The following is a 16,583-nucleotide window of genomic DNA, read 5'->3' on the forward strand; positions in this document are numbered from 1 at the left end:
AAAGCCATGGCAGACAGAACCGAGGCACTGGAAGACCAAAGACGGAGAAAGAACTTGAAAGCGTGGGGAATCCCGGACTCGGTGAGCCTGACCGACCTGCCGCACTATGTGCGCCGCCTGCTTAACACGCTGTTACCTCCAAAACAAGCCAAGGCAGCCAAGGTTGAGAGCATGTTCCGGCTGCCGAAACCGGCGTCCGCACCAACAGAGGCGACAGCAGACCTGATAATTAGATTCCAATCCATGCAAGACGTCACCTCGATTCGCACAGCGGCCTGGGGACATACTTCCCTGCTGTTTGAAGACTCTGCCTTATCGCTATTTCCAGACCTCACCAGAAGTGCCATGGCGTGGCGTAAGTCCCTGCGTCCCTTACTGATAATCCTAAGAGCTAAAGGCATCACCTACAGCTGGGGGTTCCCAAGGGCTCTGTCCTTTACACACCAGGGCTTGACATATAAGGCTCAGAATTTCCAAGAGCTGGAAAACCATCTGCAACACCTGAATCTACTCGGACTGGGAAAGACAGCAACGACGGACCTGGCACGTCTGAACCCCTCCAATATACCGGAGATCACCCCCACTCCACACCACGCAGAGTGCATGCCGGGGACGGAACCTGAGCAAAGCCGCCCAACACTCGGACTTTCAAACCCACGACGGGCCCGCCGGTCTGCACCACTGCATACCGCATATAGGATAAAGTTGCCATAGACTGTTCTTAGTTTATTTTACACTGTTTACTTCATACAGTTTATTTTATACCATTTATTTTATACTGTCTCGCACACCACACACACCTGGGAAAAAAAAGTTTGTTTTCTCCCCTAGGCCCACTCATCAGGCTCACACTGCGCCATTAGTCGCTGAGAACTGTAACGGAGGCCATCCCCCCCATCACCCCTCACCAAGTACTGATAACACGACAACGCATCTTAAGTGCAGACCCAGAGAAGGGCTCCGTGTCCCTAAGAGGTATTGCTACACGCAGGTGCCTTCCCGACGCGTGCCATCCTATTCTAGTGGGGGTAATAACTGCGACCTCTTAACATTACACTCTAATGTAAAACATATGTCATACTCAACTAAATCACACATTCCCGAGCCATGGTACCCGATATGTTAAAAGTCATCGTAGCACATCACCATGGACACATTAGTCTGATTAGTCTGAATTGTTTAATATCATAAAAGTGCTTGACTTTATCTGCCACACACTTGTTACATTTGTTTGACGTGCGCTTGCATTTGCTGTTAAGGCAAAGCAAGCTTATTGTTATATGCTGCACAATAAAAATAAAGAATATAAAAAAAAAAACACAAAAACAAAATAAGGTTGTTTTTTTTCCATTTCTCACATGGATAGTTTTACATTTTATTATTCAAATATATTCTTGACAGTGATAAAAGTGAAATTTGGCTTCAATATAATAGGTGTTATCTCCCATTCTGCTCTTACACTATTCAACCTGTTTGGAAATGCTTCCCGAAGCAGAGACGTCCTCCCCATAAAGATAAAATGCTACCTTCATTGCCAGCATATTGACATCTTAACAAAGACTTATTTTCTATACTCATCTAGCAAGAACAAGATGTCCTTGTTAGAGCAATAATCAAAGCAACTACAACACGTCGACATAGCCCTCAATGCTGACAGTTGATTGACGACTGAGGTCAGGACGATATTTTTGAATTTTTTTATTTATAGAAGAATCTGTGATTTTCATACCAGTTCTGCTGGCATAACGTAGAAATGAAAATCCAACCAATTCTACTAGCATAACGTAGAGATAAAAATCCTCCCTCTATCATTTAAAACAAAGTTATGTGTGCCATAATAGACAAACTTTAACAGCATATATAAAACTCTTGAAAACTTGTAGAATATAGTGAATCCCCATCCATAAATCTCATTTACTTATTTCCCCATCCATAAGATGCTTACAAACGTCATTTAATGTCTGACTATACAAAGACACGATGTAGTGAAGACAGGAAATAAAAACAATGTTAGTCTAGCTATTGATTGGCTAATTCTGTCGAGGCTGATTTATGCAATTGGTTCATTACCAGTCTTATAAGTTTGAATCTCAGTAAGATTGGCTGTTAGTCTTGTTTGCATGGCTGGCTGAGAATGAAATGAGGTGCCAGAATGTCAGTAATTACAGATTTGCCACAGCCGTGGGGAAGCTTGCTTCTCTCAGGACATCCTGCCTCGATAAAGGACCAATTGATGGAGGCTGGGACACAGTGTGTTTTGGAACAGTGGCTACAAGATCTGCTGAAAGAAGAACAGCTTAAAGTGTCACCACAGGGATCCAGATGCCTTAAACTCAATAAATAGTTCTGGGTGCTGTCATACAGCAGCAATATTTCCATTGCCGGGTTAAAATGTAGTTAGTGTCACAATGTCAGCCACTAGAGCTGAGTAAAATTTGTCTAATTCAGTCAGATGTTCTCATAAAGACTATCTAATTGGCACAGCGTGGGGTTTTGCTGCGCATGTGCACTTGGCCTTCCATGTTTCCCTATGGGAAAGCATTTGATTGGCTGAGGATCATCAAGAGAAATGATCTCAACCAAGAAAACGGGGCCAGCTGTTGAGAAAGCAGCGCAGCCTAGGAGAAAAGGTGAGAAAATACTTTTTTACTCCTTACAGTAAAGGGTAGGGGGTAGCTAAGTGGTGACTAGGACACAACGGCATTAGGAATCCACATTTGTATTTCTAATACTTTAGTGTTCCTTTTATGTTACTCCCCCACAGTACCCAGTATACCACTACCAATACACTGCCAGGGTAAGGCGATAAAATAGTAAGTAAAATAGTAAGGATATGGGATGATGCAGTGATAAAATAGGGGAGATGAAGGGATAGGGTTATTGAAATGTGGTTTATGCTACACCCCACAGCCCCCAGCATACCACTACCACTACACTGCCAGGGTAAGGAGATAAAATAGTAAGTAAAATAGTAAGGACATGGGATGATGTAGTGATAAAATAGGGGAGATGAAGGGATAGGGTTATTTAAATGTTGTTAAGGGAATGGGAGAAGGGGGTTAATGAAATGTGGGGCAATGAAATGGGATAAGTGGATAATCAAATGGGGTTAAGGACATGGGAATAAGTGGTAAAAGAACACTCCACTGCCAAAATAAAAATGTAAAAAATAATATTTAGTAGTATTTCTTTATTTCATTGAGGGTATATATTTAGATTTCTTGTCTGAAGCCTTGGCAAGCCCTCCCCTTTATTCCCTGCCCAGACTTTCTGTGGCTGTCCAATCACAGACTTCGTAATGCAGCTCAATGAGAAGTCTTTACAAGGCAGGTAAAATAGGGAGGATAGGGAAGGAGGAATGGAAGAAAGGATCAACTCACCTTTCTCCCTTGATCTGTGTGTATGTGACTGTGTGTATGTACCTTTTCTTATATGTATGCGACATTACTAACAAAGTGAAGATTGATAGCATCTGACATATCAATGTTTAAGCTTTTCTCTTGCCTTTTACATTTTGCAATATTATTTTATGAACCAAGCAATAGGCAAAGGAAGAATTTATCATAAAACGTGAAGCTCCCTAGTTGTCACCAGATTACGTGAAAAGATTTTGGAATGTTAATTATCTCCTGACGGAACACTAGTGAGGCGGACAAATACAATACATAACTTTCAGGCTAATTAATTCAGATCTACACATTTACATGATTTCTGAGGTCAGACTGTAAAATGTTGGGACTTTACTTGTTATATTTCCATGGAAACACAACTTAATTTTACTCTAGATTCCAGCGCATTTATGCTATAGGGAAACTGAGTGTGTTGTTAAGTGTTACATGTGGATTTTATTTTATTTTTAAATAGAGCAAAATGCGTAACCAAAGATGTACTGGGGATTAAATTAATATTTTTATTGCAGGCAGGCAATTAGTAGTCCCCAGACTTCTACTGGGTGGGTTTGTAACATGTCAACACAGCATTTATGCAACAAAATCACTTCAATAAAAAAAAGAGATTTTTGTACTTAGATTGTCCCTTTAGTTTCATAGGACGTCGGCTCCTTGAGAAATAACTTATGGGGCTTATTTAAAAAAAAAAAAAAAATCAACGCAATGTGGTGATAAATTTAAAACAAAATAGTCAAGCTAAAAAGAAAATCATCATTGCCCAGCTAACCTCTTAAGTGTCCCTAATTAGAAGGAACAGTCTTTATTTTGGTCCCAAACACCTCTGTTCCCCTTTTCTATATTAATGTATCTCTTTTCTAGGAGTGCCAACTTGTTGGTGTGTTTGAGTGTATAAAAGCGCTCCACACAATGGCGTAACTTTCGCAGTCGCAGGGGTCACAGCCGCTGTTGGGACCACCACTACTGAGAGCCTGGCTCCCCTTTCGACCACTGTGATCATGGGCTGGCTCAACTTCAGGGTTGTGTTTTGATCTAGATTTTGCCCAACTGGTAGTGTCCCCTCCATATAACTGTTGTTGTTTTTGTTTTTGTTTTATTCTTTATTTTGCCTTATTCTACACTTTATGGTAGCATGTTTGAGCAATCAATTAGGTACAAAGCACAGATCAACACAGTTATGACTTAATATGAAACAAAAGTGGAGTAGAGGCAAAGCAATGTATGAGAACATCAGAGCAGGGAATGAGGGTTATATTTTATGAAAAAAACTTCAGAGAGTAGCGACATGCTAGTGTGTTCCATGGCGTACTGAGTGAGAGCATAGGAGACTGTATAGTTGGCTGCCCCAATTTTGGGTGTTCCTCCTCCATAAGAGTGTAATGTGACCGAGCTATGTGCTCAACTAACTAAGGAGAGTATATGTGGGGGAAGGTTTCTGTGTCTAGAGGATTATCCTAGTTGTCAACCAGGCAAAGTGGTGTGCCCGTGTAAGCAGGTGCAATTATGAGCACGTACAAAGGAGCATGCTATCCATTAAGTTAGTTGCCCCACGTATTAGTTGCGATTATGCTATATTATTAGTGATCTTTAATACTGTGGTGATGGACAAGAACAAAAGAGGTAAAAGGAGCTCATCGGTGGCATCTTGCTGTAAGTCTCTGTGTGTGCCGAGACTCATGACCAGGGACTTCCACCCCTCGTGATAGCCCTTTATTTAGGTTACTGCTCTGGATGTTGAGTGGGATGGCGCTGCTCAAGGAGTGAACTCCTGGATTGTCACTGGATCAATATGCGAGAGCCTACCACAACAGTCCCAGCAGGTGGGTCAAGGTCCAGGATGTGCATAAGGTTTTCCAATTCTTGGAAAGTCCCGGCTCTGCGGATCATGCCCTGTGTTGTAATCATGAAGGTTCTGGGTACTCCCCAACGATAGGGAATGTCTGACCCATAATGTTTGCACTAAAGGTCGCAGTGATGTACGCCAGTTGAGAGTGTTCCTCATGAGGTCTGGAAAGATCACAAATTGGTCTCCCTCGAAAGATATTGGGGTCTTCCCCCTTACTGCCACCTGGAGCAGGGCTTTGTCTTGCAGGGACTGAAACAGGAGATCCAAAGCAGTGCACCCACCAGCCTCGGCAAGTGGAATATGCCATCTAACTTCACATCTTTGGCGTTCTTAGGGGCTAGGAAGGCCGTGATGAACCTCCAGATAAACTGGGGCATGTCTGCTTTCCCCACGGACTCCCCTTATCTTCCGATTATACCGCCTCCAATAATCATCTAGGGCATCCTGTCTGTTGTCAGCCCAGTCAATGGCCTTCTGAAAATGGGCCATATCCCTTGTGATGTTTGAATGAGCCCACATTAAACAGGTCCCTCTCTCCTGGTACTTGCAGCTATTATTATCCCAGAGTATCTTGTTCTGTACCTAGCCAGAACAGGGCACTCACGGCTAATAATAAACCCAGCATGTTGCTGTATGTGCTCCTCTCCCTTCCCCCTACTGTACTGTGGCCAAGAAAGAGCAATGTCCCTCAGCCCAGCCTCAGACTCAGTGTTAATGGTGGAGGCTGAGTGGAGGGACAGAGCACAACACACGTCATATCCCTACTCCCTGCTTTAACCCCTTAAGGACCAAACTTCTGGAATAAAAGGGAATCATGACATGTCACACATGGGTTAAACAGCATGGCTTTGAATGGAGTTGAGCCTGGGCTGAGCCATGGCTTACCACAGCAATGCTCTGACAAGCTACATTTCCAAAGGTAAGTATCAAGGAGGGGGGGCAGAAACTGCATTTTGTATTTTATTAGAGCTAGTTATCTGTCCCACAAGACCACCTACCCCTCTCCCCCCCCACTTCAGCCTCTAACACCCCACTAGAGCCCCTAACACCCAGTACTGCCCCAATCCCCTACTACAACTTCTAACCCAACTTCAGCTTCGATCCCCGTACTACAACTCTTAACTCCCCATGATTGCCTTTATATCCCACTACTACTACCCATGGGCGTCCGCAGGAATTTTTCCAGGGGGGGGGGGGGGGGGGGCATAATTGTGTCAGTGTCATGAAAGGCAAGGGGCATAGTCATTATCACATAAAGCTAGGGTGAATAGCATTTTCACAACTATGGTGTCAGGAATACATGTTTGTATTCCTGACACTATAGTGTTCTTTTAAGCAAATTAAAGGAACATTCTGGTCACCATAACAACTTCATCTAAATTAAAATGCTATGATGCCAGGAAGCCCCTGGGTGCTCTCTTTTACTTAAAATGCTTTACTTTTTTATGAATGGGGAGCTACTAATTGGCTTAGAGTGCCAGCTGACCACTCTAGCCAATCAGCGACACCCCTACCCAGCGGCACTCTGTGCTTCCTGACACTCAGTAAATAAAAGTGAACACATTAACACTGATGTTTCTTTTTTTTACCTGGGGAGATGAGAAGGTCCAAAGTTTCCCTGCCAGGCCGGTACCAAAGCCTTATGTGGTGTCCAGAATAAAGTCCTTCCTTCCTGCTCCAATCTCCTTTTCTTCTCCTTCATTTGACACAGTCTTCTTTTTATTCTGACACTGTCTTCTCTCCTCCTTGGCTCCTTTACCTTTCTGCTACTTTCTGCTTATTTTGCGCCCTTCTGCTCCTTTCTCTTTCTGATCACTTTGTGCTCCTTGCAGACCCTTTCTGCTCCTTCTCCTACTTTACCTTTGTGCTCCTTGCTGTCTCTTTGTGCTCCTAGTTACCCTTTTCTGCTCCTTCTCCTACTTTACCTTGGTGCTCCTTCTGATTATTTCTGCTTCTTTACCTTTGTGCTCCTTCTGTCCGTTTCTGCTCTTTGCAGACCCTTCCTGCTAATTTCTGCTCCTTCTCCTACTTTACGTTTGTGCTCCTCCTGCCCCTTCCAGCTCATTGCTGACCCTTTCTGCTCGTTGTTGTCCTTTCCTGCTCATATCAATTCCTTCTCCTACTTTACCTTTGTGCTCCTTCTGTCCCTTTCTGCTCCTCGTTGCCCTTTCCAGCTCCTTGTTGACCCTTTCTGCGCCTTTCTGCTCCTACTTTACCTTTGTGCTGCTTTACCTTCCAGCTCCTTGCTGCCCCTTCCTGCTCCTTGCTGCCCCTTCCTTCTCTTTGCTGATCATTCCTGCTCCTTGCTGCCCCTTCCTGCTCCTTGCTGACCCTTCCATGTCCTATCTGCCCCTTCCTGCTTCTTGCTGCCCCTTCCTGCTCATTTCTGTTACTTTGTGCTCCTTCTCCTACTTTACCTTTGTGCTCCTTGCTGTCCCTTCCAGCTCCTTGCTGCCCCCTTCTGCTCCTTGATGTCCCTTCCTGCTCATTTCTTTTCCTTTTCCTTTCTGCTCCTTCTCTTACTTTACCTTCCTGCTCCTTGCTGACCATTCATGTAGGCTGTCTCCCCCATCCCTAAATTACCTGATCTATAGGCTGCCTCCCCCCATCCCTCACTTACCTGATCTGTATGCTGCACCCCTCCATCCCTCACTTACCTGATATTCTATAGGCTGCCTCTCGCCCCCCCCCCCCATCCCTCACTTCCCTGATCTTTAGGCTGCCCCCCTGCCTCACTTCCCTGATCTATAGGCTGCCACCCCGCCTTGCTTAACTGCTCTGTAGGCTGCCCCCCCTGCCTTTCTTCCCTGATCTATAGCCTGCCCTTCCACCCCCCCTTCACTTACCTGATCTGAGTTGCTGACTGCATGTGCTGCTCCCCTGCGGACTCAGTCAGGAGAGAGAAGCAGAGATAAGATATAGCTTCCTATCCCTGTCTCTCTCCATACACAGCGCCGGTATTGCACTGTATTGTAAAATCTCACACGAAAAATAGCAGCACAAGCTGAAAAATCCAGCGTCCACAGCACAAGCTGAAAAATGGGCGTCCACAGGGCCCCCCCTGTGGACGCCCATGCTACTACCCCTAACCCACACTACATCTATTAACCCACCAATTCAACCCTAACCCCCTCACTACAGTCTCAATCCTTTCCCCGCTACAGCCTTTTTACTCTACTACAGCCACTATCACCCACTACACCTCCTATCGCACACTACTGTTCTTGTACCTCACTATTGCCCCTATCCCCACTACAGCTCAAATCCCCCACCACAGTCCCTAACCCTCACTACAGCCTCAAGCCCTCACTAATGCCCCAATCCCCCACTTCCGCCCCTAAAAGAGCCACATAAAAAGGCTGGGGGGAAAGAGGGACACATAAAGGGACTGGGGAAGAAAGGGACAGATAAAGATGCTGTGTAGAAGAAAGAGACAGGCAGAGATCCACAGGATACACATAGGGACTGGTGAGGAAGTAAGAAACACACAAAAGGGTCTGGGCATAGTAAGAGGTACACAAGGGGCTGGAGGAGTGTAAGAGATATACAAGGGGAACTGGGGGGGAGTAAGAGACACACAACGGAGCTGGGGGAAGTAAGAAATACACGAGGGGCTGGAGGGTAGTAAGAGATGACAATGAAGCTAGGGGGAAGTAAGAGATACACAAGGTGGGGTTGTAAGACACACAAAATACAGGATAAGACACACTAAAAGGTGTGTAAGACTGTGATGGGAATCCAGCATGGTCAAAATTTAGTAGGCCAAGATTTCCACGTGGCATATGTGTGTTGTGTCAGTTAGTTAGCTACACGTAGCTAGGATACTGTCATCAATGTACTGAGCATGTGCAGGAATGCAGGAACTGAAATTGCACTTATTTCCTTTGTCTTGGATGAGCCATATGGTTTGACCAGATGTACAAGTCTATATTCTGCTCATTGATTGGTTAAAGGGATATGTGGGTGTAGCTATTAATGGGAGGAGTTATAGTGCTATATAAGGAATGTACACCATGTGTTGGTCTCTCAGATATTTTTGGAACAGGAGTTCATCTGAGGCCCGATCAGTATGTTAATAAAGACTTCTTACTTCCTGAAGACTTGCATCCATTTCTCTGTGTTTGGCTTCTGCTAGTTTACTCGGTAACATAATTGGTGCATTGAGCCGGGAACTTCTCATCGCACAGAAGCTGGCACAGAGATTTGATACGGTAAAGCTTTTTACCAACGTTCTCCACGGCAGCACCATGGACCTCTGCATGAACCTCCTTTCGTCTCGGCGCCACTGGCCTTTTGTTCAGGAGATCATTGGCTTCTGCGCAGTGAGTACCGGGGTGCCCCGTCGATTGAATGTGAACCCAGGGCCAGGAACTAACAGGTAAGACTGATACCGTTAGAGCGGTAGACCCACAAGGGGTTTTATATTTGGAACCGGTTATTGGAATCTGCCTCTGGAAGGAAGAAGCAAAGGCGCACTGCTTATCTGGACATTAGACGCTCTGTAGTCAGCCCGTCTAATATAGGTGGTATAGTCAGACTGAGTTTTGGTGTAAATAGCTCAGGTCAGACACCGATGTCCTGCCTTGACTAGCATGCTAGGTGTAAATTTTGGTTGCTAGTTCGGGGAGATCGGCGAAACTAGCAGACTCGGTTGTATATTATAGTTTGCTAGATTTCACCCTATCTCAACTAAGTGTGCTTTGTTGTATATCCAGCCACTAGATTATTGATAGCGTATATAGACTAGAAGGGTATTGGTGTAAATTCTGCCCTCTAGTTTGCTATATGTGGTGTCTGGGCAGCGAATACTTATCGAATCTCTGGTGTACAAATAGATCGAAAGCTCTCGAGGTGCTGGCCAGTTAGAATAGTTGGGATTATTGTAAATGTTGTTAAATATATTGTAGTTGGTGAATTGGTTAAATTGTATGTCCTGCTAGAAAGCTTGAGCTCTGCCGTCTAGTGGGAGTTTAAATTGTGTGTATAATTGTAAAATAGCGCACGGTACCATAACCACTGACATGTACCATAACCACTGACATTGTGTAAAAATTACTAACAATTGCTGTCTTATGTTATATGTATAATACCATAACTGTTACTAACTGATCTGTGACTTTAAAACTGTATTATAACCACTTACTAACTGTACCATAACCACTGACTGTAAAGATGAGATTACTAGAATGTGATATAGTTGGTTAGTTAAAAGTTGATTTATAGTACAGATAATTGTGGAGACGATTTATAGTTACAGAGATAAGTATCTAGTGTTTGGTAAAATCTTTGTGAGTGAGACGTTGTGATATCACTGTATGTATGAGAATTCTTTGCGTGTTATCATGTGTATGTTTGGCTTAGCAACTGTGCCACATGGTGCTGTTTGCCAGGGAAACGAGTGTGACTGTTGGAAGTGTGTTTTGGGTATTGTGTTTCTTTGTATTAGATGCTCCGTTGCCAGTATGGGTGCGTCTGACTCAAAGATTGTTGATCCCTTGTCGTGTATGATGAAAAACTTTATAAAGGAATATGCTGTTTGTGATTATGGTGTAACACTGCCCCCCAAAAGATTAAAATACTCTGTGTAGCAGAGGAAGGCCTGTTCTGGTAACCAGTGTTCCTGTGGATCCTTGATCCAGATTTAATACAGCAGGTTTACATTGTTATAAATAATATTATGGGGCTACACAGTAGTTTATGTATACAGATTGTTGAAACACTGCTAAATGGATGAAGCTGTGCTAAGAGGAACAATGGAGTCCATGGTAGCCAGAACCTGTTTGTCCACTAAGGCCTTAATTTCACCTAGTTTGGACACCTCCCCCCTTGCATTTGATTTCCAACCCCCTATTCATCCTCCAGCGCCAGAGTAGCCATTCCCCCACTCTTCCTCCCAAGCTAATACTAGTGTAACTGTTTTTTGCATTCTCCCTGCTCTATTGTCCCCGCCTACCCACATACCTATCCGTTCTTTTGTTTCAAACTCTTCTGTACCAACCCCCACTGATTCCAACCAACCCCCACTGATTCTTTGTAAATTTAAACTGACTTCCTTTTTGGTAGGAGTGTATTTTAGTATTGAATATTATTAACAGTTAAATTGTGAGGAGAATTCTTAATAATAGTAACTGAGTTTATTGGATTAGATAATTCTCAGCAATGACATTGTACCATAATCATTGAAATAGCACTAAAACTACTGAACAGTCTTAAATACAACTGTAAGAAAAGATCAATGGTATAAGATGCTAGAGTACACTTTTATCCTTTTTTAGTTACTGGATGGGCCCCTCCCAGCTTTGTTCAAAATATCCCCTTTACTAAAATACAAATTGAGATGTTTCATTTACCATAGAACTAAAGCTTTATTCAAGCCGAGATATCAGGGTGAACAGTGATTAAAATAAGCAATAATAAAATAAGCACATAATTAAAGTTTATCTGCTTCATTAGACTTTAGGGAGGCACTCTAGGGCCACCTACTGGCTATCTTCGGGAGGTACATTGATTTACATTGTTTAAAATATTAATGACGTATAATCATCTTTAACTCTATACTGACATACAATAGACAGAAGTAGGATTGCTATAAGGTTTTATTTTATGTATAAATATATTAAAAGTTAAGTTTTATTATTAGACCCATAAAGATTATTTTTATACAATTACTTACCCTTTGGTGACACCTACTGGTAGGTTTTTGTTTAACATTTTTAATTTATTTTTTTCCATCCACCAAATGCACTAGTAGAATTAGCTCACCCCCTTCCAACTACCTTACTACTCCTAGACCGGAACTTATTATAAAACACTCTCGCCGAAGTCCCATATTAACCCGACAGATGACTGGTGCCCTCCAACCCCGACATTACCAAATGCCCCTCCGACTTACATCAGGCCCAACACACGTGGATGAGAATGGCCAAATACAACAGGCAGATCCAGCGTTTGTATATGTCCCCTTCACTATGACTGATTTATTTAACTGGAAGACTCATAACTCTTCATATACTGACAAACCTCAAGTTATGACAGATTTGGTTACTTCTATTATCCAAACACATAATCCCACCTGGGCCGATTGCCAGCAATTATTATTAACTTTATTTAATTGTGAGGAAAGGACCCGAATTAATCAAGCGGCTATTAAAGTGCTTGAGGAAACGGCCCGTACTCAAAATCATGCCAATCCAGTTGCATGGGCTGCAGCCTATTATCCAAATGTCGATCCAAATTGGAACGTGAATGGTGCTGATATGCCTCCACTAAGGGCTTATCGGGAAGCCATAATTGCTGGCATGAAGGCAGGAGGGAAGAAGGCAATTAATATGTCAAAGACGGCTGAGGTGTTGCAAAAGGTTGATGAGTCACCTAGTACCTTTTATGAGAGATTATTGGAGTCATATAGGTTGTATACTCCTTTTAATCCAGAGCTCCTGAGAATTCTAGGATGATTAATTCAGCATTTGTCAGCCAGACCCAAGGTGATATTAAAAGGAAATTACAGAAATTAGAGGGATTTGTAGGGATGTCCATATCACAGCTAATGGAGGTTGCAAATAAAGTATATATGAATAGGGAGACTGAGGTAAAGCGGGAGGAAGAACGTAAAATGAGGAAAAAGGCAGATATGCTAGCGGTAGCTATCTCAAGTGTAGAAAGACAGGGAAGGGAAGTGAATAGAGGAGACGAGAATAGGCTGAGCAAGGGACCTTTAAGAAGGAATCAATGTGCGTATTATAGAAAGGAGGGACATTGGAAGAGTGAGTGTCCACAGAGAGAGCAGTATGAAGGTGATAGACAAAGAGAGAGAAGGGTACGAGGAGGTTATAGTGGTAGTTATAGAGGAAGAGGAAGTATTAGAGGGAATGGTGGGAATAGTAGAGGAAGTGTTCAAGGAGACAGATACTATCCACCCACGCAGAGACCTAGAGAAAGAGAGGATAGAGATTTTGTGGGTCTGGCTGACACTATCATGGAAGACTATTGATACCGATCGGGCTCCATCCCCCTTGGTCAAGCGGAGCATATGGTCGATGTAGCAATAGGGGGAAAGAGAAGTTCTTTTATGATAGACACTGGTGCTGAACACTCCGTGGTGACTCCTCCTTCTGAGAAAACTATAACTGTGATAGGCGCAGCTAGACCGGTTCTTAAGAGTCGCACTTATTCTGGGAGGCCATTTGGTGAAGCACCAGTTCCTATATATCCACCTACCTACGTTTCATAGCCAGAGTGTCTCGAAGGGACCTCTGTGAAGGAAAGTGAGGATCAGAAGAACAACATCCTTGCAGCCCTCACAAACGGGAAGCTGGGGTGCCGTCGCACAGTCGAAGAAAAATTAGGAATTTTAAAATGATGTGTTATATTGTGTGTTAAGGTATTTGTGTGATTTTTCAGGAAGGTAAGAGTACAGACATACCGAATTGCGATAGTTGCATTAAGACTACTAAAACAGGTAACCAAATATCCCAAACTCTCATCTGGCACTCACAGTATGAATGTAAGGGATCTGTATCTAAATGTAGATATTTGGATATTGATTATAGCGTGTGCAAGCCAATATCAGGAGAGTCTAAATGTTTCGATCCCCAATTCCAACCCCGTACAATTTGGTTGGTAATTAGGAATAGTAATTCCCAGGGAACTTTGATAAATAGGACTGTGATAAATACCATACATTCTACGGGTGTTCTGCTATTTGATGCATGTAAGGCGATTTCTGGTAGTATAAAACCTTGGAATGTATGTGGTAATCTTAAATGGGAACGAACTTATGGGTTTAATGATAAATACTTATGTCCCAGTAAAAGATCTACTGATCCTGATTGCCCGAATAGAGATTTTAATTTGCAACTTGGGGAAAAACCGTGGATCAAGATAAAATTATCGAAAGGTTGCCCACTGCACCGTATTGTAAAACTATGGAGTGTAACCCTGTGCATATTATCATTTCCAATCCACAGCACTTCATTGATACGTTTGGGAATCTATTTGGGTTTCAAAATATATGGTACAGGAGTAGATCCAGGAACAATAATATATGTAGGTCTTGAAACTGAGACAGTAGTAACTCAAACTCATCAGGTTTTCCATTCCTTTTATGAGGAGATGAGTGTGGAGGATAAAATTCCCCATAGTTCTAGGAACCTATTTATTGATTTGGCTGAGAGTATTGCGGGTAGTCTTAATGTAACTAATTGCTATGTGTGTGGAGGTACTAATATGGGAGACCAGTGGCCATGGCAGGCAAAGGAAATATGGTACCCTGGCTCTGAGACATATGAACAACAGATACCTTTTCAGTCTGATCATCAAGTAAGTACTAGAAGTAAATCGGAATGGCGGTTAAAAACCTCCATTATAGGTCATGTTTGTATAGCCAGGAAAGGGACAATATTTAGACAAAAAATAGTGATTTGCGAAAAAGCAAAAAGAACCCTGGTGGCTATGAAAGTAGAGAGAATTATATAAAAATATATAAATACCCCAATTAGGAAGTGCGAAGACTCCTCAATATCTTCAATATCATAAGTACAAAACACATGTGCATTTTTGTGTTTTGTAGGAAAGGGACAATGTATAGCATGTCTGTAGGTGAGCTAACTTGCTTGGGACAAAAAGCCTATAACGTTAATACTAAAAATACTACTTGGTGGTCAGCTACAAATGTCTCGGAGCCTACTAATCCGTTTGCCAATTACACTCATTTAAAGGCGGTATGGTTTGACTTATCTGCTACATCTAGTTGGAAAGCCCCAGCAAATTTATACTGGATCTGTGGTAAGAAAGCTTATTCGGAGTTACCACAAGATTGGGAAGGGGCATGTGTATTAGGTATGCTCAAGCCATCCTTCTTCTTGTTGCCAATTGAGACAGGAGAGACCTTGGGAGTTAAGGTTAATGATGTAAATCATAAATGGAAGAGAGCATCCTTGAATATAGGTAGTTGGGAAGATGATGAGTGGCCTCCCCAACGTATCATAAATTACTATGGACCTGCTACTTGGGCAGACGATGGCACCTATGGATATAGAACCCCAATATATATGCTCAACCGTATTGTAAGATTACAGACAGTGGCTGAACTTACTAGTCACATGGTTAAACTTGTGCATGTACCGACTCAGGTCTGGAATGGGTATAATCCTAATAGTTGGTTTGTAAGTTGGTATGAGCAGTTTGGAGGGATTAAGGCACTAGTAGGAGGAGTAGTGTTTATCATATTCTTATGTCTTTTTCTGCCCTGTCTAATTCCATTAGTGGTGAGATCTTTACGTAGTATTATAGAGAGTACTATAGAGAGAAAGACAGCTGCTCATGTTATGGTTGTCTATAGATATGATAGCCCAAAGAGAATATATTCAGGATGAGGAATGTTGAAGGAGTTTTAAGATGCTTACAAGGTCTACTCTGGTTCAGAGGCTACTTGAGAGATGTAGGTAAACTGTGATTGGTGATGCATCTGGAATACTGTTATATCAGAGGCATCAAAGGGGGGAATGTGATGGGAATCCAGCATGGTCAAAATTTAGTAGGCCAAGATTTCCATGTGGCATATGTGTGTTGTGTCAGTTAGTTAGCTACACCTAGCTAGGATACTGTCATCAATGTACTGAGCATGTGCAGGAATGCAGGAACTGAAATTGCACTTATTTCCTTTGTCTTGGATGAGCCATGTGGTTTGACCAGATGTACAAGTCTATATTCTGCTCATTGATTGGTTAAAGGTATATGTGGGTGTAGCTATTAATGGGAGGAGTTATAGTGCTATATAAGGAATGTACACCATGTGTTGGTCTCTCAGATATTTTTGGAACAGGAGTTCATCTGAGGCCCGATCGGTATGTTAATAAAGACTTCTTACTTCATGAAGACCTGCATCCATTTCTCTGTGTTTGGCTTCTGCTAGTTTTCTCGGTATCAAGACACAATGAGCAAATGGGATATGATTCAAAAGAGGACATAAAAAAAACCCACAAAAGACATGAAGACGTGGGTTGGGAGACGGACAATATGCATCATCACCTGAGTAGCCAGAAATATTTGCACTGACCCTGCCCCTAGTGGCCTATTTTTTTATGCATTTTATAAATCTATAAAATGCATTATAAAAGCGTTTGTCAGAACGGTATTACACAATCCCTTGAAGCGTCCCTTTAAGGAAACTAAAAACATCAAAATCAACATTAATTTTGCTTCATATACAGTACCCATATCCTGTATCGAGGAACATTTAAGGGTTTATTCACTAAGCCATAGGTTGCAGCAACGTGAAATATGAATTTTAACATTTAGGTTAAAATAGTCACACCATGACTATATCTGAG

Source organism: Pelobates fuscus, chromosome 11, assembly GCF_036172605.1.
Source record: "Pelobates fuscus isolate aPelFus1 chromosome 11, aPelFus1.pri, whole genome shotgun sequence".
Classification (NCBI taxonomy): Eukaryota; Metazoa; Chordata; class Amphibia; order Anura; family Pelobatidae; genus Pelobates; species Pelobates fuscus.